Source organism: Syngnathus acus, chromosome 1 (genome assembly GCF_901709675.1).
Source record: "Syngnathus acus chromosome 1, fSynAcu1.2, whole genome shotgun sequence".
NCBI lineage: Eukaryota > Metazoa > Chordata > Actinopteri > Syngnathiformes > Syngnathidae > Syngnathus > Syngnathus acus.
The window spans coordinates 13,609,245-13,635,253 of NC_051087.1; the positions used below are offsets into that span (position 1 = coordinate 13,609,245).

Here is a 26,009-nt window from a genome sequence, read left to right on the forward strand (position 1 = left end):
CGCGGCGGCTGAAGCGGCATTGCGCACCAAGTGTGTGCGTGCGTGCGTGCGTGCGTAGAGAGATTGAGGTCCTGGGTCTTGGGTCTGTGCACAACACGTGTGAGGCGGAAATGCCTGGATGCTTGATTACGTGCAGACAAAGGCAACCACATTTCGTTGGCTATGATACATTCTCAGCTTGTTATTGTGTTGCTGTGTCGCAAGAAATTAAGTTTTTAAATCAAATTATATGGAAATGACTTGAGTATTTAGGGCAGTATGGAAGTGCAGTGGTCAGAAAAAAACGACCTTACTGACTTTCAATTATCCAAATATCAAATATATTTAGGAGTATTTTTTTGGCTGTTTTTTTTGCATTTATGCCAAGAAATATCAACACTTTTATTCCTTATCCTACTTTATCGATATATGCTTGTTACTTTTTTAAACCCCACTGATGATGGCACACAAAAAAGACAGAGCTGCATAATCATCCGTGGTTGAGGTCGTGGGTGAGACAAGGAGGAAAAAACATGGACACGGCAGAAAGTATTATTGGAAATGATGCAACGGCAAGAGATTTGGAAAAGCGGGATATCCCCCATCCATCCTTCATTTTTGGGGGGGGGTGATCCTTTGATTCAAGAATAATTGGTGGTGAATCCATACTTCATTTTTTTGGGTGATGTTTGCTTTAATAATAATTGGTGGTGAATCCATTATCTCATATGATATGCCACTCTATATTACCAGCTTCTAGCGTTCAAAACTTCTCTGTACTAACATACATTTTAATTTGTTATCATTGGCTATTTTAGCACTTTTCTTAAAGCGATTACACAAGTTTTGACAGCACAAAAGTTGAGCTAGCACTAGGTCGCTAGTAATTTATTTAGTAATGTAGTAGTAATGTAGTAATGTAATTTAAATGAAGGAAACTACTTTGTGGGAAGTTTTTCGTTGTGCTAAGTCATCAAAACAGGTATACATATACGTATAAATCAAATACTGTACTACACAACTTCTGCCTACACATCCCTGGTTGCATCTCTGGTTGCTGGAACACATTCCATCTGGTCAACATGGTGCTTTCAACAGTCAATCAAAATGCATATGATCTTTAATTTGTACATAATATCATCAGCTTTGTACACAAGACGCAGACTTGCACAGACGTGTTATGCATGGAGACATGTTAGACCGGGTCTTGGTAATTTTGCAGATTCAGCATATTTAAGAATGGTTTTCACCATAGTGGGTGTAAAAAACTACATTTGCGTCCTATCAAAGTGGATTCTTTCTTTCACTTTAAATGCGGTGCACTCATATCTCATATGGAGGCATCTGTGTGTGGAAAAGGAAGCAGCGATCTGTGTGACCAGAACTTTGTCACTGCTACTGCCATGCCCTCAACGGGCCCGAACATTCAGTGAGCTTTGCCCCTGCACAAGAATTAGCATTTGCCAGCAATTTGGCTTGTGTTGTCTACAAAAATAGAAGCCTGTATGTGTATGGAGATTGACTGAAATGTCAAAGTGCAGCCTTCCATTTCACCCAAAGTCAGGTGGAAAAGTCTTCAGCTGACCCCTGAACAGGGTAAGTGGAAGGACAGAGGGGTGGATGGAATTTAATTAAAAAAGTTTCCAGGTTTAGTTATAACATCTGTGAGATGCTTAGGTTGAAAAACACGGAGGATCAACAATTGCATTATATCAAACTTTACACTTTCATGCTAATGAGAGACCCTTCAACCTGCCTCATTTCCTGCTGGGACGGCCATTAGTGAGTCCGGCCAGCATTTGTTACCATGATGACCGGGCGCCCAGCCTGAGTTTTGCTGTAAGAAAGGCTTTGCTCAACAGGCCGGCTCTTGTCATTCTCGCTGGCGAGTGTGCACTGCAACCGGCTGATTAAGCCCCCACTGAGCAGTGAACAATTGAGTGTTTTTGAAGGCAGCTAATGTTGTGTTCACGTCAGAGTTTGTCAGGGTTTGTTCAAGGTTGCAAATGTTCACAAAACAGTCACCTGTAATTTTCTGAGGGAAAAGAAAACTGTTGGCGAAACCGTAATTGCTTGCCACCCAGTGATAGATGGTCTTTAATTCTACTTGCAGAAGCTCAGTCCAGAGTGTGAACACAAGTAAGCGCCTGTAAAGGCAAATGAAAGCACGACATCTACTAGTGTGTGGACCACGTACTTAAAAAAACCAATTTTAATTGTTTATATGCAAATTGAATGCCTACCCATTTAAAGGCACATCATTATGTATTTTTAAGAAGCAACTTTTAAGTAGTCCTGAGATATTTCACCTCCCATTGCACTTTTTGTCACACAGTGGGCATATGTTAACGATGCAGTGGGAGTCAGTGTGCACATTTAGCTTTGTCAGAAACTTCAAGAAAAGAGCACCTTCACTTATTTGCTGTTCCATTTTTCCGGACTTGTATTTACCTCAGCCATGAATATATGAATTCCTTATGTGTGACAGCAGCAGAACTGAGCCGCTCTTTGTGCTGAGTTGACTTGTGACTTGAGACCCAGCCTGCCCACAATCCCACTCATACAGACACACTTATACACATGCACAGTAGTGCCATTCATCTCACCTCTGGATTAACAAACTTTTATCCTTGCAAATATGTTCAGGGTCAGAAAAGTATCAGGGGAAAACAAATACAGTGTTCCTTCACCTTACAGGACTGGCAGGCTGAACAATTGAGGGGGTAATATAACCTTGCTGCTCTCAAACTCGAATTTAGTATAATTTATTATATTAGTTTTATCCCTAAATGGAAATTCAACATGAATATGTACTGATAGGCCTAAAGAACACCCTACGCTAGGGTCAATTGTGCCCAAGATGATGTAGAAAGCCCTCAGCCAGTCCATGGTGAAAACAAAAAAATACCTGACTTGCTTTAAAATTGTGATGTATTGTACATGAGTAGTATAGTCATAACGATTAACACATTCAACACATACACACACAACTTCGAATTACATTTAATTTATTTCACCCATTTGGAAAATTCCAATTGGGAGCTCGTGTGGCGTTACATTATATTTTGATATTTACTTAGAGAGTTCCCATCCACAACCTGTTTCTGACATGCCCTTATGTTTAAAAGAGATGGGTATTGTTCTTCAAGGCAAACAACATCAAACTAGACAATAGCACCTGTCTTCATGCCCAAACTGTCAGAAATCTCCTTGAGCTTGTATGGCTGAATTGAAACTTTTGTCGTCTCATTATGTGGTACAATATTCAAAACGTGTCACATTTAGAGTGAGAAATAGCTTTTATTTGTACCACTCATGCTTTGCTTTCACTGTACTCTCAATCACGTTCGCCTCAGAGTGTAGAGGTTGTGGGTTCAATACTGGCCATCCTGTGTGGAGTTTGCATGCTCTCCCCGTGCCTGCGTGGGTTTCATCCGTGTGCTCCTGTTTCCTCCTACATTCCAAAAAACTTGCATGCTAAGCCGATTGACCACTCCAAATTGTCCGAAGGTGTGAGTGTGAATGTCTGTTTATGTGTGCCCTGTGATTGGCTGGCGACCAGCTCAGAGTGTACCCCGCCAACTGCCCAAGACTGCTGGGATGGGCACCAGCGCTAGCCCGCAACACTCGGGAAGAAAAGGCAGTTCAGATAATGGATGAATGTTATGTTCTTACTGTGCTTAGAAATTCTCCTGCATGCTCAAACCAGACAATTCTCTCAGTTGCACACTTTCTTGGCTGGATAGAACCTTCCATCAACTTAAGTGGAATGTACGTATCCACTCTGGGTGGAGCAACTCTTCAATGAATGCATTCCCTGTGGGTGTCATTCAAAAGACTCTTCACGTTTGATTTTATGAACATCTTAAAGCTGTTTCCGCTTCATACGCGCTCCTATAGAAAAAGCCTTAACCTCATTGGGTGTTCAAAAACGACTCAATTCATTGCACTTCAGGTGAGTCTCCTACGGCGCACAAAACGAGGGTGCAAAGTTGCCATGGCAACTGATGCTGCCTTCCTAAGATTACTCAAAACAGGAATCTGCATCTGTATTGTTTGTATCAAACAAAAAAACAAATGTCCATGCATAACAATGTCGACACGTCCTTCTCCCAGCCAAATAGATGGGTTTTACTGCTGTGCCACTATGGCCAGAAGTTAGTCAGGGGTCATCAAGGCCATGCTGGACCACAACATGCATGCTATATTTAGGCATTCAGAATGCAGGTATGTTGCCTATTAGGCTGTTCTTCCCCTGAAGGAATAACACATTTAAGGCAGAACACCCTGAACCTCATTGCTCCCATATAATGTCTAAGATACAGCAGTTCTTGGTTCAAGTAAAAAACAAACAAACAAACAAACAAACAAACAAACAAACAAACAAACAAACAAACAAACAAACAAACAAACAAACAAACAAACACCAAACAAACAAACAGGATTTCAGCTTTTTCACCAGGCACCTAGCACATTAATATGTTATATCTGTCCCCACTAGTCTAAAGATGGCATTCTGATTAATATTGCGTTTGTGGATATTGCAACAAAATTCACCCACTTTATCCATCTCGACCACTCCAAATTGCCCGTATGTGTGAGTGTGGTTGTTTGTCGATGTGTGCCCTGCGATTGGCTGGCAACTGGTTAAGGGTGTCCTCTGCCCGAAGTCAGCTGAGCTAGGCTCCAGCACACCCGTGACCCTCGTGAGGTTCAAAAGAAGATGAAGAGGGCGGCCATTTTGCCACTTGCTGTTGACTGACAATGACATCACAGTTGGCAGGTCTTAGGTCACAAGACTCACAACCAACCACAGCTCAGCTTAATAAAACTGGTGAGCCTTGATTGGTACTGTGTGTTGACTAGTTGGGCAGCACAGACCATATTATTACAGAGAAAATTTTGGGGTTGGCTCCCCCTTTAAATCTGGCATAGTTCTTTTCCTACTCATTTTTTCTAGCTTGCATATGGACTCACATGGTGTTAGTTTTTTTGACATGATGATCATAGCTGTTAAAAAAGGAAGAAAAACACTGACATTGCAGAATGTTGATTAAGTCAGTGTATCTTCAAACGGCTTATACTATGTTGAAGTCAAAACATTGGCAGTGTAGTATTACCCCAGGACAGACAATCCTGGTTCAGAAATAGCTTCACCATCCCTCATTCTTGTGTGACGTAGGCTACACTCAGTTTTTATAATGTGAGTGGCACTCTGTACAAGGACATGTGCCATCCACATTCACAGCCAAGTCAAGCATACTTCCTGGATATCTGTCCTGGAGGGCTGGGGTGGACTGGCTGTGTAGCAGGGGGACAGCACCAGGCCATGCTACTGGTCCATGCATTTGCTACAAGCCTGTTAATACTGCTGCGTAGTGGGTGGACAGCCAGCGGCATTCTGACCTGCCTGTCTTACCCACAGGGCCAGGGCTGCAGCTGGATGGTCAGCGTGCCTATGGTACTGCTATTGGTGTGCAGTGTTCCTCCACTCTGATAAGAGAGACAGAGAGAATAGGAACATTGGATTTGACAGGATAATGATCTTAAATAAAATTATTCTCAATTACCCCAACCAACAAAACACAAAAGTGAATACTTACGACACATCATACTTTAGATCATCCGTAAGTGGAGATGTTATTGCTGTTCCTTATAAAGTACTGTACTTTGCGCACGCTGATCTGCAACGGCGAACTCCAGCGAGTCCATTCTTCTGCCATAGTATACTATACTGCATGCCTCTCCTGAATATAAAGGGAACGAGGGGAGTCGCTTCAATTGGCCATGAATCAAGTCGGGTGTGTTGAGCACGCCTATTTATAACTGTGCCCGTCTACAAATACACGAAAAGAACGAAAAGTCCACCCACCCATTAACACAGTTAGACTGCACTTCAAGCTTGACTTGAGATGGGCACAAATTAGGTGACCGCTGACTTTGCAGTGAAGATTCCCTTTTGTTTTCTTTTTGGAGTACTTTCACCAGAGAAAAAGTAAAACACACATGTACAGTTAATTCTTTAAATGCCCAACATCGAACACATCTTTCGAGATATGCTGTGTATGACGGTTCAAGTTTTGTGAAGATTTAAAGACCAATAATTGTTTTCTTACAACCTTGTGGTAATGATTTCCACATGTGGTTGTTTAATGCATGACAAAATATTCACAGCTTTGTTTTGGTTCAGTGGTCTGAATTCTTCCAAAACTTTTCAATTGCTGTTGTAATTATCTAATGAAAGGCTCTTACTGTTTTGCTTCGTTAAATCCGGGAGGCAACTGTACAGTGGCGGTTTTAGGAAGGTTTTGCTGGGGTGTCAGGAAGCTCAGATGGTGGGGGGCAGAGGTTACCCCATACACCTACAGGTGCACACATGCACACACACACAGGCATGCACGCACGCACGCACGCACGCACACACACACACACACACACACACACACACACACACACACACACACACACACACACACACACACACACACACACACACACACACACACACACACACACACACACACACACCATCAGCAGCTTGGGAGTGCTGAGCTCTACCCGATGAACTCAACCACTGGGCCACCAGAATGGAAATCATAGCAAGGCATGGGAGGTATCTGTTGGAACATTAACATATACCTTGAATCTCCATTTTGTCATGATAGAGTGGCAAGGCTGATGTGACCCCTTCTCTACCACCCGTTCCTTTTTCTGGATGTTCGATTTTCCCAGAGAACTTCCGTTTTTGCTTGGGTTTCCCTTTCGTTCATGCCCCTCTCATAATTGTTTGCAAAGTTTTCGATATATGGTTCCATAAGAGCTCATTTCTTGGTGGTCGGTTGTGTCACGGACCGCAAAGACTGACAGACTCACAACGGCATTGAAGTTAAGGCTATCCTTAATTGGTGGATCAGCATGATGTAGGATGAAATCATTTTCTTCTTTAGAGGAGGGGCTGCAGGGTGTGGGAGTAAATTCTAAACTGGTTATTAAAACAAATATACACATCATGGAGACAGTATCAGAAAAACATAAATATTCAATTCAGTATTGATATATTTATTAGGGTGGCAGGTGGGGTGGCAAAACTATAGGTGGGGGTGTCACCCCCTTGGCAGCCTGAAAACCCTCCTATGCAACTGTATAATATGTAGCGGAATATCGTCAAGGGAACTCTAGTATAATGCTGAAATGCTGAGATAAATGGCTTTACCATTGTTCCGCTTTGTTAGCACTTTGATATAGCTGACTTGTCAGAACATATTAGTGGTAGGTTAGCTCTGGAGGTCACAGCAGGCAAAGTCCCCTTTCATACAAATAGAGCATTACCAAAGAGAAAGGGGTCAAGAGATGGAAGAAAGACTTGATTGTTCACAATGCTGACATAAAAAAAATTTCTGATGTATCCAATTTTTTTGAGGCTATTTTAGTTTCTTGTCAGCTTTTTGTAGAAATTTGTCAACAATGTGGCTTGAGAACGTATTGAAATAGCTATGAAGGAGATGAGCTTATGCAACACTATCCATTTGTGTTGCCACCAATCGCATCTGGCTTCAACAGATAACATGAGACCCCCCCACTGTGAATCAGGCCTGTGTGGGTTTTTCAGGGTACTCCAGTTTCCTCCTACATTACAAAGACATGCATGATAGGTTAATTGATCACTCTAAATAGTTGTTAGATTGTGAATGGTTGTTTGTCTATGTGCCCTGCGATTGTCAGGCAATCAATTCAGGGTGTTTTAGATAATAGATTCAAACTATAATATGCTTATTTACATAGCCCCGTCCACTAATCCCTCAAACTTTACATACGGCAAACTTTATATACAATACAAATACAATACAAACATTGCAAAATAACATGACGTTGTTCAAACGTTAATGTGCATATTTACATATCCCCGTCCATGAATCTGTCGAATTCTTCCTCTTCCGTGTCCGAATTGAAGTTTTTTGGACAGTTGAACGATTTACAATGCAAACATTGCACAATAACACGACGTTGTTCAAATGTTAATGTACATATTTACATATCCCCGTCCACAAATCCGTCAAATTCTTTGTCTTCCGTCTCCGAATTGAACAGTTGGGCGAGTACGGCATTCATTATGCCCCGGCTCCCTCTCGTCATTATCCGTGTCAGTGTCGCTGCTCTTCCCTGGCAGTTCAGTTATTATTCCTGCCTTCGCGAAAGCTCGGACCAGAGTTGAGACTGATATATCAGCCTAGGCGTCCACAATCCATTGGCAGATAGTGGCATGCGTATCATTTTGGCGTCTTTATACACACAAGTGGTGTTGGACTAGGAGTGAGCACAGTATGCGTGTTTACCACTTTTACTTTGGTGACGCCCCTGACCACGGTTGCCGTAATGCTGAAAGCGATGCGACCTTGTAATTTACTAGTCGTACTGAAACATTTTGGTAGAGCGCTGTGTACAACCAGTATGGATCAACAAATTCACCAATTGATCCATAAATGAGGCGCCCCGAATTATAAGGTGCACTTTGTTTTTTTTAGGAAATGCTTCTAAGTGCGCCTAATAGTGCAGAAAATACGGTAATTGAAATTCAAACAATGACCAACCGTATTCTATGCTATGTTTTGTTCTCAGTCATTTGTATCCTGGCAGTGACTTTTACATTTCCAATGAATAATGTGCCGTAATGCTAGATAATGACCTTTGCCAGCGTAAATGCTTCTATTTCACACTACAGTACAGTCGAGATGTATAAAAACATTGGAGCTGAAATTTAAAAAGAAAACCTGGGCTAGAAGAAATTTTGATTGGCTGGTAGCTTTCAGCCACATAAACTGGTTTCCAAAAAGGTGAATTTAGAACCCTCAAACCCTGACAATATATAAATTTATTATTACAATATCAATAATTTTTCCTACTCCATTGTGGTAACATGGTTTCTTACCACGCTACCGCGCAAAATTCTGAAGTTTTTTTTATTCCAATATACTGTAACTCATATTTTTTTCGGCCCTGATTTACAATAAATCAATAGAGTTGAAGCAGGTTTGATAGCTTTTCAAGTCACTTAAATGGGCTCTGCCCTACTGCGCAGTGCATTTATTTGTAAGTCGTTTGCACTTTGCAAATCACAAAATGAGCTGGACCTGAGAATATGTAAGGTTGTGTGTCAGGTGAGAGAGGAAGGGACTTTTGATTTTGTAACACAAGATGAGAAGGAACACTCAACAGCTGCTTGTTGAAATAACAGACTGAAATGACAGTAGCGCATGTCTCATATTACCTACCCACTTGGGTTTTTAATAGGCTAGCTTGACTGCAGTGAAAAAAGATTAGTTTTGGGGCATAGCAGCTTGATAACATATCATACGTAGATGAAAGCTTTTAAAATGATATGTTGATGGAACTATATATCTTCTTGTGTATTCTACAAAAAAGCCTGAAGGTAAATGAATGTCAAATATTTAACATTGCATCCAGTTAAACTGCAAAATGTTTCCCAAGGGTCAGTTGGTTTGTAGAATTTTGATTTAGGGCTTTATAAATAAACTTGACTTGACTAGTGCATAATTATTACTATTAGCACTTTGCAGGGAAATAGAAACCGACTATCTCTGTGGTGTTTATAGAAGAAATCAATCTATGTGAATGTAGCAAATGTTAATTTTTTTCATCTATTCAATAAAACACTTTACATAAATAAAGGCCAGTCGCTGAATAAAATGTTTTGTTTTTTTGTTTGCAGATTTAGTTTTTCGATTTTTCTCGAAACTACTGAAACAAATTTGTAGTTTAAAAAGAAATGAATGTACACTTTCATTACCACAAAAGAAGTAACTTAGAAACAGAAAACCATCACAATTGAACTTTCTTTGAGCTTGACAGCCTCAGCCTTGTCTTCTGTCTACCAACTCATTAATAAGACTATATAATGACTTTTTGAGCAGACTGCACAGGCTATGCATACATTAAGCACCCCAGTAGAAAGAACGCTTAAAGCACCGCCTGCCTGCTCCGTTTGGTGCTCTCTCGAAACACCTGGATAAACATTATTGTATACGAAGCACATTTCCCACTAACCATCTGCCTCTGCTACACCTCTGAAAGGCTTCTTAGTTTGCTCGAGCCGCTGACCTGTTTGACTCATTTCAGGAACCCCGGGCAAATATGTTTCCTCATTACCCAGTTAAAATCTCACATGAGACCACAAAAATTCTTACAGGTATGACAAAAGGTCAGCAGGTGATGAGAGCCACGTTATGTATTTGTAGACAGTACACCTGAACCATTACAAAAATCAATTAATTGAATACATTACTATTAATATCGTCATTATATATTTTAAAAGTCATCCCATCATCTGAGGCAAAGATACAGAGGGTGATGAGGGGTGGGAAGTATTTCGGATTGCTTGTACTTTGTTACAACTGGAACATGTGGTGTTCCAGAAATTAAAAAAAAAAAAAAATCCGCCTGTGAGGACTTAGCCGTTATCAAAGCTATCAAGACAAGTCCAGTCAGCTGAAAGCTAAAAATTTGACTAGATCCTGATTACTGCTAGTTTTAACAGAGGTGGAAAATGAACAAAAATACTATAAAATTGTGATACCCGCGAAAGGCACCATTGACGCAATGCGTCGCTTCGGATGCTATCAGACTAGTCCAAAATTAGTTCAATGCTAATGACTCGAGTACCCTTGGTTGCTGCTCATTTTAATAGCTTGATATTAACTGCGACCAAGTGAAGTGAAGGTTCATTGGCAAACTATTATGTCCATTGACGCGCAGACAACAATTGTGTGCTAACCACAACTTTATTCATCATAGAATAACAAATGTGTAGCTAATGATGAACAACCATGAAACCACAAAAAACATGAAAACAGTAAATTGAAACACAAATTACAGGAAATAGAGTGGCAGAATAGTAACAGTCAAAAGTAAGTTGAAAACCAAAGAATAAAAATGGGCCTTCAAACGAATTTTAAAAATGGGGGGGCTGCCTAACACTTATATATAAATATATCTATCCATTATCTGAACCGCTTATCCTCACAAAGCCCGTGGAGGCCTGCTTCTGTTCCTTATAAATTTTGTGCGCCTCAACCTGCCGCAGGACACGAGCAAATCAGTTTCTTCTTCCATAATGTCGAGGGCTATCAGTGTGCCTCGCACACGTCATTTGAAGAGAATGAAACTCTCCGCTTTGACATGCGGTGTATCAAGTTGGCTGCTTTCCCGCCTACAGCGTCACAAAAAAACAGCCATGTTGTTTTGCACATATTTAGTTGACACTTTGCACTGTGCACAAAAAAATAAAGCCCTTTGTGTAAGGACACTACTAATTAATCTATTCAGGTCAGGGAATCCTATTTCTCTCAATGAATCAGCTGCATCCGGTCCTGAGCTGTAGTCTCTATTTTCCCCCGTGACGACAGACTTATGACCTTCCATGACAGAAGAACTTTCACTCCAGTGAACAGCTGCTGTTTACTCCTCCTAATCTCAACCAGCTGAACATCTATCAGCCATTCACGAATGAAATTACATCATAATATGCCCCTACCCACTGTAATTCAATGAATGCTACATGCTGTCACACATAGTCACTGTTGCCCCTAAAACAGGGGCGTCAAACTCATTTTTTTCGTGGGCCGCATTGTAGTCATAGCTTCTTTCGGAGGGCCATTATGACTGTCAACCCAAATCAATGTATGAGCACCTCATATTATATACAGTAAAAGCTACAAAACAAACTGACAAATAACTCGTTTTCAAATCAGACGAGTAGAAACTGGACAAATATTTAAAAAAAAAAGATATTATTAAAAGTAAAGACAATTTGCAATTCTAGTAATGACACACGAATTTGATGCACATTTTGTGATGTGGTGGGCCGTATCTGGCCCTGAGCCTTGAGTTTGACACCAGTGCCCTACAACAACAAAGCCCACACTACAAGTAGTGAATGAGGTGCCTTGAACTGTTGGTCGTCTAAGGAAGTGATTCCCAACTAGTATGACTTGGAACCTAGTGGTGCAGCTTTAAACTATATATTTTATCCAAATTGATGATTATTATTTAGTAGGAATGTAACGATTCATCGATACACATCGATTAATCGATATAATGCTCTACGATTTGTTGGCATCGATGCTAAACGTAAACATCGATCTATATCGCCCGTTTTTGACCTCGGACATTAGACACGACTTTATTCTGAAATCCAGTTCATTGTTACTTGCTTCCTCTTTCCGGGAGCAGTGCGCGGCGTGTTGTGTTGTGAGCAGAGCAGGCACGTGAAAGGGGAGCCGACAACTGCGCGGCTCCTGGGCTGGTGCTATGGCTAGTGTCCAAGAAGACGAGGAAATTCGCTCCCCTTTGGGCTTCAAGTCATTCGTTTGGAAGCACTTTGTAATTTCCTAAATAAAGAGTTTGCAGTACGTTGTTGATTTTGCGTATGAATTGTTATAAATCAGGATATTGTTCTATATCGATCGTAGAGCACTATATCGTGATGTAAAGTGAATGAATCACAGCAGGCTTTAAGATATCGGCAAATATCGTATCGTGGTTCTTTGTATCGATATGATATCGTATCGTTACAAAACCCGCGATTTACACCCCTATTATTTAGTAGATACAAATATTTTTATGCTCATCTATCTTTACCAGTGACATATATGAAAGGAAGAACAATTAAATGTAAAATACAATAATCTACAATAAAAACTCTTTATCCCATGGTTGCTGCCTGTTTTCCACCTGTCCTTGCTGTAACACACCTAATTCAAATGATCAGAATTGATTCAGATTTCTACAGAGATTGATGATGTGCTGATGTCTTTGTTAACAAGGGATATCTTGCACAAAATGTTGTCTTCATACTGTACTTGGTTAGACACTTATTGCGCTTGATGCATTTGATAAAAAAGACAAATTGTCATTGGTCATCATTACTGTTCTCCAGTTACAGAACCATGGCATGTCTATCTGCTATTTAACCCTTTTTGTTTGGCGTCCTTATGGAACAACCCCACACTTGCAATCATTTCCCTTGGAACTGTGTAATGTACCATTTAGCAGTTGTCAATATATTGGATTGCATTAAGCCTAGAGGCTTTTAAAGCGTGTGAGCTCGCTGACTTTATTCTCTCACTTTCGAATATTGCAGTCTGCACAAAATTCAATGCAACAGCAAATCTAATGTCCAACAGAGAGTGTTATAAATCTCATTATTCACTGGAAATGTACTAGCAATAGAAACAGGAGTATGAATTATAGGTGCAGCTATATATTTTTTGTGAGTAGCTGGTTATGTGTCCATGTCAAAATGAACAGTACTTAGGTAATTGTGCTAAGTGCTCGGAAGCTGTTCATCATTATTAGGAGAGACAAAAGTAAGGTGGATAGTTTCCTATCATATAGTTCCAAAACAACTTTGAATTGAAGCTATGTTGGGTGGTAAGAATATGCTGCGGTACAAATGGGGGTGCTACAAGGCTTTGAGCATTCTTTAACAAATTAATCAGACTAGCCAATGTAGCCCACCTCTCATCTTACATCACCTGGGGAAGACAGAATTTCTGTGACAAGGATGAGCAGTATGACGAACAAAGATGTGGACGAATGTTAGAAATTGAAAATTATACGTACTTTCCCCGACTACGAATCAGGAGCATATCTTAAGTAACTTTGGGCCAAAGGTGAGGTACACCATGGATTGGTTGCAAGCCAATCACATTTGAATATACATCAAATAGATAATGTATGATGCATATCGCTGGCATTGAGAGATACTTTACTGGCTAACGCATCACTCTTGAGGAAACGGCATCATTATTGAACCTTTAACATTGCACCGTCAAAGACAGCCAGCAATTTGTACCTCTTTAATTTGGTCATTTTGTGAAAATAACATACACACGTGGGCATTGGCCAACAACACAGTTTGCGGAAAAAATATTGAATTGAGCAAATTTTGACATCAGAGGTTTCAAACCTACGCCAGCATTTCAATGCATGCATATAAATGATAAATATACCTGAATATATACAACCTAAACTTAAAAAAATGGGTATAGGAGATCTTTTCCTAGATTTCTAAATGACTGGGCACAATTGTTTATGAATCATTGTTGAAAAATGGCTTCTAAATGATTGGCCACAAGTGTTTTTGAATCATTGTTGGAAAAATGTGTGCAGCAGTCGTACAGGAGAGAAGCATTTGTTGGCCTGCTAATTGCAAAGTATGTACGCTTTTAAAGTGAATGGAAAGAACTGGAAGGGCAAACAACCTTGCCCGTTTCTCCACTCATAGATTGTCACACTCTTAGCAGCGCACAAGCCCACGCTCCCCCCGGGCACAGGCATATGTATAAACACTCATAGACACACTTAAAGCCCACTCAGCAGTCGACTCATACTTAGATCCATCTATCCATCCATCTGTCCACACTCCACACATCCACCAGTGCTCATCCATCCATCCATCCATCCATCCATCCATCCATCCATCCATCCATCCATCCATCCATCCATCCATCCATCCATCCATCCATCCATCCATCCATCCATCCATCCATCCATCCATCCATCCGTCCATTCGTCCATCCTTCCGCCTGTCCATCCGTCCGTCCGTCCGTCCGTCCGTCCGTCCGTCCGTCCATCCATCCATCCATCCATCCATCCATCCATCCATCCATCCATCCATCCATCCATCCATCCCCTCTGCCTGCACATTTCTTGTGCGTATTGTCACGGAATGACAAAGGTAATTTTTATATCTTTCTTTTTGCCGTGGCTCAGGCAGTAGAGCGGGTCGTTCAGAAACCAGCGGTTCGAAACCAGCGCTGTCCGAGCCACTTGCCGTTGTATCCTTGGGCAAGACATTTCACACACCTTGCCTCAGGGACTACAGATGAAAAGTAGCCCCTTGGCTAATTCTGGTGCATGTACAGAAATGTTCATTGACGTAAAAACAGTGAATGCCAGTGGGTCGAAGCGGAATGAGGATTTTTTTTTTTATGTGTGGCCACGGTCTGGGCTGTCCCAGGTTCAGCTGTCCATTCGGCCACACCGGTGCTTTCCACAGTACCTCAGCGTGTGAGGATCGGCTCGGCACGGGCAGATTTTCCTGTGCCTAACCCTAGCTGCCGGGATGTCACCAGCGTAACTCAGTCGTTCTCATCTGTCTGGTGCTGACCATAAATCAATAAATTGAAGTTTAGTGTACGTACATCAGAGTGCACAGTAAAATTCCATAGAGCGGTTTATAATTATATATAAAATTAGATCTAGAATGCCTTTATTGTCCTTATACTGTAGATGTCAATATTAGAAAAGCTATTCCTTTCATAGTGCAGTGCATAGAAGGACACAAATTAAATAACAACAGATCAACTACAACAATACAATATTGTGGCAATATGGTGAAGAAACTAGCAGCACATTGCAACAATATTAGGACCTCATGCATCACTTGGCACCAATGTTTGCAACATGTTGTGTTAGTGCACAATGATGGGGTGCAAAATCATTGCATGTGTGACTTTAAAAGCAGCTCTGGCAAATAAACTGTTTTTGTGGCGATTTGTGTGGGCTTTTATGCAACTGTAGCACCTGCCAGAGGGCAACAAACAGAACAAAGGAACAGCAGGAAAAGAGCATTCCGTGATGATGCCATTTGCCCTGCTGAGGCAGCGGGAGGCATACATTAGTGGTGTGCCGATGCATTGAATTATAGTAATGGAAATGTGACAAGTGGCAATTTGATAATGATTCATAAATGTTCAAAATCGCAAAGTTGCACATGCTGCAATAACACCTGAGGAATGGGACCAGGTGCTGAATGCTAGATTTTGAAGCATTTCAGGGATTATGAAAATGAAAATGGCATTGACCAAACCAACTCCATATATAAGGTGTCAAAAACAAAAATTAAGTTCTCTTGAAAAAATACATGAAAATAATCTCATTTTGTGTCCTCAATTTGAAGATTTAAATCTCGATCCTCTTCTTTATACCTTGAAATGAACATATGAAACAATAATATCTTGCCTTAAATATAAATAATAATAAATGATAACTCTTTAGTCACCAATACCGATACCAAGTACCAATACAACTAGTACTTTGGATATGAAATTTCCACAAAAAGAACAATGGCTGGTGTAGCATTTTTTCTTAAAATTGTATGAAAATAATGTCAATTTGTGTGTTCCTAAAATAGATATTTGTATAGAACACAGACTAAAATGTAAATAAATAAATAAACAGTTACAATGCTTTGAAAATTAGTCATACCTTGCTCATTTCTCAACCAATTTTGAATATCTGGTCAACCCCAAGGTGTGTGCTATCAAGACAGAAAATGCATTTCTGAGTACCGTAATTTTCGGACTATAAGTCGCGTTTTTTTTCATAGTTTGGGTGGGGGGGCGACTTATAATAAGGAGCGACTTATATGTGTTTTTTTTCAAATATTTTCAAAAATGTTAAAAAAAAAAAAAAGTGAAACCGCAATAAACGAACCGCGATGTAGCAAGGGATTACTGTAATTTGAATTTCAAGTGACGTCAGCAGCGCGACGCGGCGTGGCGCTTGTTTACATAAAGGACAAAGTTGATCACGGGATGACGAAGATGACGAAGGGCCCCACGTACTACCGGCATCATTAGCGGCTTTGTTTCTAAGTGACACGGCGGACGAAGAGTTTGAAGGATTTAAGGATTTGGAGTGACACAGAAGGTTTGAAAAACTATTATGGCTTTTACCCACGCCCGGTCCTACTCTACGGAGCTCTCTTTCACTTCCGTGGATTGAAGTCGGGGGCCGGCGCTTGGCCGGGTGGCTGTCCAGGGACGGTGGATGGGGCTCGGACAATGCTTTTACGCACGCCCGGTCCTACTCGACCGAGCTGTCTTTCACCTCCGTGGATGGAAGTCGAGGGCCGGCGCTCGGCCGGGTGGCTGTCCGGGGACGGTGGATGGGGCTCGGTCATGGCTTTTACGCACGCCCGGTCCTATTCTATGGAGCTCTCTTCCACTTCCGTGGCTGCAAGTCCACGCCGCCACACGCCTGGAAGTTTGTTTTGTTAAATAAAGAGCCGTTTACCAAACCCACGTCTTTCCTTGAACTTTGTTAACACTACAATATTAGGGGTGTAAATCGCGGGTTTTGTAACGATACGATATCATATAGATACAAAGAATCACGATACGATATTTGCCGATATCTTAAAGCCTGCTGTGATTCATTCACGATACATCACGATATAGTGCTCCACGATCGATATTTTTATTTTTATTTATATTTTTTAAATAAAAAATATAGAACAATATCCTGATTTATAACAATTCATGCGCAAAATCAACAAGGTACTGCAAACTCTTTATTTAGGAAATTACAAGAGTATTGTAGTATACAAAGTGCTTATTTTAACACTGAACTTGATCAAATTCCTATATTTTTTCTCATATAAGTAAAGAAAAATGAATATTCTTTCTTTTTTTGTAATACCATTAACTTTAAAGTGCATTACTGAACTATTTATTTACAATAATTTTAATTGTCCGTTGAGCCATCTTTTCTTTGGAATCCAAAGTGCTTCCAAACGAATGACTTGAAGCCCAAAGGGGAGCGAATTTCCTCGTCTTCTTGGACACTAGCCATAGCACCAGCCCAGGAGCCGCGTAGTTGTCGGCTCCCCTTTCACGTGCCTGCTCTGCTCACAACACGCCGCGTACTGCTCCCGGAAAGAGGAAGCAAGCAACAATGAACTGGATTTCAAAATAAAGTCGCGTCTAATGTCCGAGGTCAAACACGGCGATATAAATCGATGTTTACGTTTAGCATCGATGCCAATAAATCGTAGAGCATTATATCGATTAATCGATGTGTATCGATGAATCGTTACACCCCTATACAATATAGTTATATAGTAGATCTGTGGAATAACGACGAGGCTGACGTCAGGGCGCACGCGTGGCGTTGTTGACGAAGGACGAGGAATTTGATCGATGGATTTAATGATTTAGAGTGCACAGATGGTTTGATAATACTATTGCTTATATAATAGTTATTTGATATCTACTTTATATATCGTTATATGGGCCTGTGGAATATTTTGAAGTGCAAGCGCCGTCAACTGCGCGCACCCATTGTTGACAAAGGACGATCGATGGATTTAATGATTTGGAGTGACATAGATGGTTTGATAACATTATTGCTTATATTATAGTTATTTGATATCTACTTTATATATCGTTATATGGGCCTGTGGAATATTTTGAAGTGCAAGCGCCGTCAGCAGCGCGCACGCATTGTTGACAAAGGACGATCGATGGATTTAATGAATACGAGTGACACAGATGGTTTTATTAACGTGTTATTTATGTAATAGTTTTTTGAATAACTCTGAATTTTACGTCAGGGCCGTTCTCAGCTCTTCGTTTGTGTTTATGTCACGTTAGCATACCTATCGTCTAGCCCAGGGGTGGGCAAACCTTTTGACTTGCGGGCCGAATTGGGTTCTAAATTTTGACCGGGGGGCCGAACCAGGAGCAGATGGATGTAGTGTTTGTGTGAAGTAATATAAATGACATGTAAAGGTCATTGCATAAAAGGTTTTTACTTTTAGTAGATACTAAAGCATGGATATTAAAAAAAGCTTTTTGAAAACAAATTTAACAGCATTAAAAAAATATTTCACCCAAAAACTACTATCAGTGATTCTTATTAAATACGACACTGTTATGATGAATAACATTTTCCATCACTTCAGCGCCTGCAGGTCAGATTTATGAAATATGTTTATCTAATGAGGCGAAATCACATCCAACGGCAAACATTCTGACCAAATACATCATCTTGAAGAATCAGTGAAAGAATACATCTAAATAAAGTACCGTATTTTCCGCCCTAAAAGGCGCACCGGGTTATAAGGCGCACCTTCAATGAACGGCCCATTTTAAAACTTTGTCCATATATAAGGCGCACCGGCTTATAAGGCGCATAAAATAGAAGCTATACTGCATCAAACTGAGGTTGACTAGGGTTGCGGTATGCATCCACTAGCCAATAACCAACGAGCCCTCTATAAACAATCGCGTTTCTCAAACGATCTCCTATAAAATGATCAGAACTGACTAAAGTTCGATCTAACGCATTGGTACTACTTACCTATGTTTCCCTTCCATATCGATCCGTAGATTTACTCGAAACATTAACAGAGCAGCCTATTTTGACATGAAATAGCCTGGTACGTATAGCAGCTATCGCAATAGCATTAGCCATCCGCAAAGTCTCACGAGCCTCAGCGAAGTGTAAACAATCGCGTTTCTCAAACGATCTCCTATAAAATGATCGGAACTGACTAAAGTTCGATCCAACGCATTGGTACTACTTACCTATGTTTCCCTTCCATATCGATCCGTAGATTTACTCGAAACATTAACAGAGCAGCCTATTTTGACATGAAATAGCCTGGTACGTATAGCAGCTATCGCAATAGCATTAGCCATCCGCAAAGTCTCACGAGCCTCACCTCGCAATCTCCCATGAGCCTCAGCAAAGTGTAAACAATCGCGTTTCTCAAACGATCTCCTATAAAATGATCGGAACTGACTAAAGTTCGATCCAACGCATTGGTACTACTTACCTATGTTTCCCTTCCATATCGATCCGTAGATTTACTCGAAACATTAACAGAGCAGCCTATTTTGACATGAAATAGCCTGGTACGTATAGCAGCTATCGCAATAGCATTAGCCATCCGCAAAGTCTCACGAGCCTCACCTCGCAATCTCCCATGAGCCTCAGCAAAGTGTAAACAATCGCGTTTCTCAAACGATCTCCTATAAAATGATCGGAACTGACTAAAGTTCGATCCAACGCATTGGTACTACTTACCTATGTTTCCCTTCCATATCGATCCGTAGATTTACTCGAAACATTAACAGAGCAGCCTATTTTGACATGAAATAGCCTGGTACGTATAGCAGCTATCGCAATAGCATTAGCCATCCGCAAAGTCTCACGAGCCTCACCTCGCAATCTCCCATGAGCCTCAGCAAAGTGTAAACAATCGCGTTTCTCAAACGATCTCCTATAAAATGATCGGAACTGACTAAAGTTCGATCCAACGCATTGGTACTACTTACCTATGTTTCCCTTCCATATCGATCCGTAGATTTACTCGAAACATTAACAGAGCAGCCTATTTTGACATGAAATAGCCTGGTACGTATAGCAGCTATCGCAATAGCATTAGCCATCCGCAAAGTCTCACGAGCCTCACCTCGCAATCTCCCATGAGCCTCAGCAAAGTGTAAACAATCGCGTTTCTCAAACGATCTCCTATAAAATGATCGGAACTGACTAAAGTTCGATCCAACGCATTTGTACTACTTACCTATGTTTCCCTTCCATATCGATCCGTAGATTTACTCGAAACATTAACAGAGCAGCCTATTTTGACATGAAATAGCCTGGTACGTATAGCAGCTATCGCAATAGCATTAGCCATCCGCAAAGTCTCACGAGCCTCACCTCGCAATCTCCCATGAGCCTCAGCAAAGTGTAAACAATCGCGTTTCTCAAACGATCTCCTATAAAATGATCGGAACTGACTAAAGTTCGATCCAACGCATTTGTACTACTTACCTATGTTTCCCTTCCATATCGATCCGTAGATTTACTCGAAACATTAACAGAGCAGCCTATTTTGACATGAAATAGCCTGGTACGTATAGCAGCTATCGCAATAGCATTAGCCATCCGCAAAGTCTCACGAGCCTCACCTCGCAATCTCCCATGAGCCTCAGCAAAGTGTAAACAATCGCGTTTCTCAAACGATCTCCTATAAAATGATCGGAACTGACTAAAGTTCGATCTAACGCATTGGTACTACTTACCTATGTTTCCCTTCCATATCGATCCGTAGATTTACTCGAAACATTAACAGAGCAGCCTATTTTGACAGGAAATAGCCTCGCGGGTACAACAGCTATTCGGTGACGCCCCCTGACTACAGTTGCCGTAATGCTGGGAAGCGATGCGACCTTGTAATTTATTAGTCGTACTAAAACGTACTGAAACATTTCGGCAGAGCACTGTGTACAACCAGTATGGATCAACAAATTCATCAGTTGATCCATATATAAGGCGCACTGGCCTATAAGGCGCACTGTCGGCTTTTGAGAAAATTTTAGGTTTTTAGGTGCGCCTTTTAGGGCGGAAAATACGGTAATAAAGAAATCAATAGTATTGTTGGTTTCCCTTTTTTGCTAGTGCATCATAGTCAGGAGTAAAATTTGTTGTGGTAATTCTTAGGATAGAGCCGAGGTGTCGGTCCGTTAACCTAGATCTGTGACGGGCTTTGTTGACGTTCATGTGGCTGAACGTCTTCTCACACACGTAGGTCGAGCCAAATTGTCCACTCTTTTTTAACATTCGGCACTCAGTGTCCACCTTTCTTTTCTTCGGGCCACTCATTTTAATGGAAGGATTCCAGGGGAAGGTTTGTGGGTGGCATTAGCGTAAAACTGTATCTGAAAACTCAGCGCGCGAATTACGAGAATATTGACGTCACAGCCTACACTCGAAATTCGGCACTGATAGATGAAATTACTACGTACTACTGAGTACGCACACGCACTTGTGAGTGTGCACTGAGCTTTCTGACACGGCTCCCGGGAGTAAATGCGCGGGCGGGCGCTTCCCCATCTACTGCAGGGAAAATGACCCCCAAAAAAATAATAATACAATTTATTCAGGTTTGGCGGGCCGGATTAAACGGCGCCGAGGGCCGGATGTGGCCTGCGGGCCGTAGTTTGCCCATGTCTGGTTTAGCCTGTTGTTGCTCGTTCATGACTGTTCTTGGTGTTGGATTTTGTCGAATAAATTGCCCCCCAAAATGCGACTTATACTCCGGAGCGACTTATATGTTTTTTTCACATTTTTGGGCATTTTATGGCTGATGCGACTTGTACTCCGGAGCGACTTATAGTCCGAAAATTACGGTATTTGGTTTTCTGTGACGCCCAAACGCGACAGCACTTGTTGCCTGTACGAGCTTCAACGTCATCGTTGGCACAGGTGTCATATCCATCTGATATTAATATTAGTGCTGTCAGGCAAGCAAAAAAAAATAATCAATTGCAGGATTTGTAATTAATTAATTTATATAATCGCAGGTGGCATTAGTTTTTTTTTAATAACACGCACACGCACGCGCATGCACGCGCACCGTCATATGGGGGAATCAAACTCATGGTGCCTGCACACAAGACAAGCGAGTGTACAACTACACCATCAGCCATCCCCGTCAGCGTCACAATTTCGAGATGCAGGCTTTGATTCTGGCTCGGGCCTTTCTGTGTGGACTTTGCATGTTCTCCTCGGTTTCCTTCCACATTCCAAAAACAAGCACGGTAGGCTGATTGACTCCAAATTGTCCGCAAGTGTGAATGGTTGCTTGTCCGCAGCTGTGTCCAAATTCGCAGACTATGTCCTCCAAGGCCCGTTCGAAGGCTGGGTCCTTCGCAGCCGTGGAAGCGCTACCTCCGTGGATCGCATAAGCCGTGGCGAATTTGAACAGGCGGACTATCTCTGTACAAATTAATTAGGCAGCATCCTGCAGTGCACGATATGGTCATAACGTGGCGTCATTTCTGGTGCGAAAAGACAGCACTGCTGGAGTCCAAATTCACGCAGCCTTCAAACAACCAGCCCTCGAATCTGGCCTGGTTTCTATGGCGATGGGCCGTGAGTTAAGGCTAGGAAATTGTGACCTTCGCAGCCTTCATTTTGCCTCTCTCGTCTTCTACGCTCTCCTACTCTCTTCTCGACGTTTGATTTTTGATTTGATATGTTTATTTTGGCAAGTACATTAACAACACACTTATTACAGATTCATTTCTCATTTGTCTGGCATGATTTATCAAAAAGGGAAGCGGAAGGAATCAATTCTGCTTATCTAGTCCCGTCCCGATTACAACCAAGGTTTCACTGCCAGACACTCAATCTAAATGACTACAGTACAACCTATATATACCACCATATACCATGAAGAGAAAAGTGAGAAACCAAAGAAAAACATAAACCCGTCGCCAGAGAAACGAAGGCTAGTTTCAAAATCTGCATTTGTGTGTCACGTGACGTGCCGTCGGGTTGTTCCGGAAATGACTTCATGTAGCCTGAAAACCAGCCGAAAAACAGCCTTCTGAGGACACAGCCTGTGAATTGGGACACCCCTCATGTGTGTCCTGAGATTGGCTGGCCAATATCTTGAAGTTTTGTGGTTTATTTACATGCTAAAATGTCACTCTAATAATAACAAGTGCATACACAACATTTCTGTACTTATCATTTATTGAACACATAAATCAATAAATTGAGTTTTCATTATGAACTATATAAAACATGAAATATAAAAAAGTCAATAATTTACATAACATTTTATAGTTTGTTGGAATATAAGTGTAAACTATACATGTAAGTAAAAGAAATATGTTATGAATAAATATTAAACTAGAAAAAAATAAATATAAAAAATCCAACATATATGTACATATTAAATAATAGCAGTGCTGCAAAGTTTGGCTGCTGCTTCCTTTTCTTTCTGTGCATTCTTGTAAGTTTGAAGGTAATGGCACCTCAGGTGAGTGACTCCACACATTGGTCGTGATTTTCATTTTACTTTTTTCCGCTCTCAAGCTTACCAGTCCATTGCAGATGCTGCAATTGGCTTTCCCTGGTGTTGGCTCAGTGAAATGCTGCCATACTAGATTTGATTTTTGTTGTTTTGCATCCAGAAAGCAATTACTAAACAGAGGAAACATAGAAACAACATTTCACTATCTTCAATTATGTCTGTAATTCCAATATTCTATACACATTTCCAATCTAGTATTAGAATGTATATTTTAAAACTAAAATATATCGGCCAATTGCTATATCGGTCGACCTCTACCTACCACCCAAAGACTGCTGGAACAGGCTCCAGCATGCCTGCCACCCTCTTGAGAAAAAGCAATTTGGAAGATGAATGTATTAATGAATAATTGCATTTTAATCTAGTATCTGATAAAAATGCCCAAAGTAAGAATTACAGTTTCAGGACATTACTTAAATAGTAGTGCATGCCAAATCAGTTGAATAAAACAAGAAGAGAAGATTTGAAATCCATATTTTTATTGGTGGTGTGCTTGATAAAAAAAATTCAAAAGAAAAAAAGTCAAGCACATCAGCAAATCAATAAGGCAAAGTGTATGTTTCAAAAATGCAGTACAAAAACCGTCAACTAAAATATAAAGCTAACTCAATACAGCAATTCAAAATTTAGGGATCTCCTGCACCAGTTGTGCCTCTGCTTCACACAACCTGTTTGAAAAGTGATGTTTTTTTTTCTTTTATCACAAGTTTTAATTGGCAGTTTTAAAGCATCTGTATTGAAAACTAAGGTAACTAGAGAGTACCTCACCATTTGATTAACATGTGAAGCACATGATTAAAACAAAACGAAAAAGATTAACATAGAAAATAATGATTTTTTTATTTAACTGTACAACAAATGTAAAACAGCAAAAAGAATAACAGAAAACTACTACAAATCACCCTCTCACCAATAATTAAACCACTTTAAATGCAAACAAAATTTTGAAGTTATGATTCTACATGGCGTTAACCTTGAGTAGCACTTGTGGAAATTATTCAACAAGATTATTGATTTGCACACTTTTGAGCAAATGCCTTGCACATCTTTCTCCATTTACTCCATGTTGCTTTGGTGATATGCCCACCCAAATGATAGCAAGTAACTTCCCTTGCCAAAGTAGCTTCATCTTCAAAAGATAATGTCAAGTCATGGCTGCATGTATGTGCATCTGCGAAAATACTAAATCCAAGACCAGTCCATCTTTGTGCATATTTTAAACGTGACTTGCAACAGACAAGCACTGGTCACAAAAACAAAGCCGATTTCTCATTTTGTCTCATGCATGTAGTCCTTGGGTGATAGCAATACATAGTGTATTATCCAATGTTGCAAATTTATATTGTACGGTAGGCATACATTTTCATCGCTCTACCTGTAGGTCTTTTTATGACAAAGTAATATTGTCACAAGCACAGAGAGAATTTAAGCAATTGAAGCAGGCTAAGCATGTATATTGTATCCTCATCTTTCAAAGCCTTAATCGGAAGCATAATTACACTGTGTAACAGTGTAATTTGATGTGGAGGGGGAGAGGGAGGAATAAAGACATAGCGCTTCATGCTTCAGGATGGATGTCCTTAAAATAGACACACAGACATCTTTGTATGTGCACCATGTCCCAGCAGAAGACCAAAACAGCCGCTGTAGAAGAAAATAAGAGCAAAATTGATGTACAGTACACCTTTAATCATTACGTATCACGTTTATAAATTCTTCCGTTTTACGTTTCACTCATTAAGTTGTGCACAGCGATGCTTTTGTCTGAATTCCTCGTTTTGATAACATCACAGGTCCCTCTTTTCTACTTGTTCTGAGGTGCGGCGCAGAGAAAGAATAATACAGCATATTTGATGCTATTCATCTGATACAACTGCTCAAAATACACCCACAAGAAATGAAAACAGAGTGCACGGCTCTAAAATCAGCAGAAAGACTGACACCAATGCTATGAAAACGAGTCCATCATAGACACGCAATAATATGAAAGTGAAATACAGTTTATTATTTTTGTGTCATTTCAAGTTTAACGTTTTACTGTGTCTGTCATTTCCATAGAACTTAACCATCAATGAAACAAAGTCTTTTGGCGAATCCTTCTCTATACTGACAAAAGATTTCTGAAACACTTGTCCTTGAACAAGCAGGACTTTGCCCACAGATGAGAACAAATGAAATTTGACCAAGCACTTCTTTGAGTTTTTGATGCTGCGGTCGGTGCAATGAGTTGTGTGGCTTCGGAACATTTTGATCTCTCCACTTCGGCATCCTTGAGTTGTTTGGACTACAAAAGTTTCTCCGAGTAATAAAGATGGCGGATTTGCAAAACCGT

The 26,009-nt window shown here is 40.7% G+C and overlaps 1 protein-coding gene and 1 long non-coding RNA gene across 4 annotated transcripts in view; one reads left to right on the top strand and one right to left on the bottom strand.

Moving 5' to 3' along the window:
• The window catches only part of LOC119128506 (potassium voltage-gated channel subfamily KQT member 5-like), a 98,570-nt gene that overhangs the window by 1,388 nt on the left and 71,173 nt on the right, over positions 1-26,009 (top strand). The window lies entirely within an intron of this gene.
• On the bottom strand, positions 3,260-8,281 carry LOC119128559. The gene is made up of 3 exons (XR_005099046.1): positions 7,877-8,281; positions 5,583-5,726; positions 3,260-5,472 (listed from the first exon to the last, which is right to left on the bottom strand). It is a non-coding gene; the product is annotated as an uncharacterized LOC119128559 (long non-coding RNA).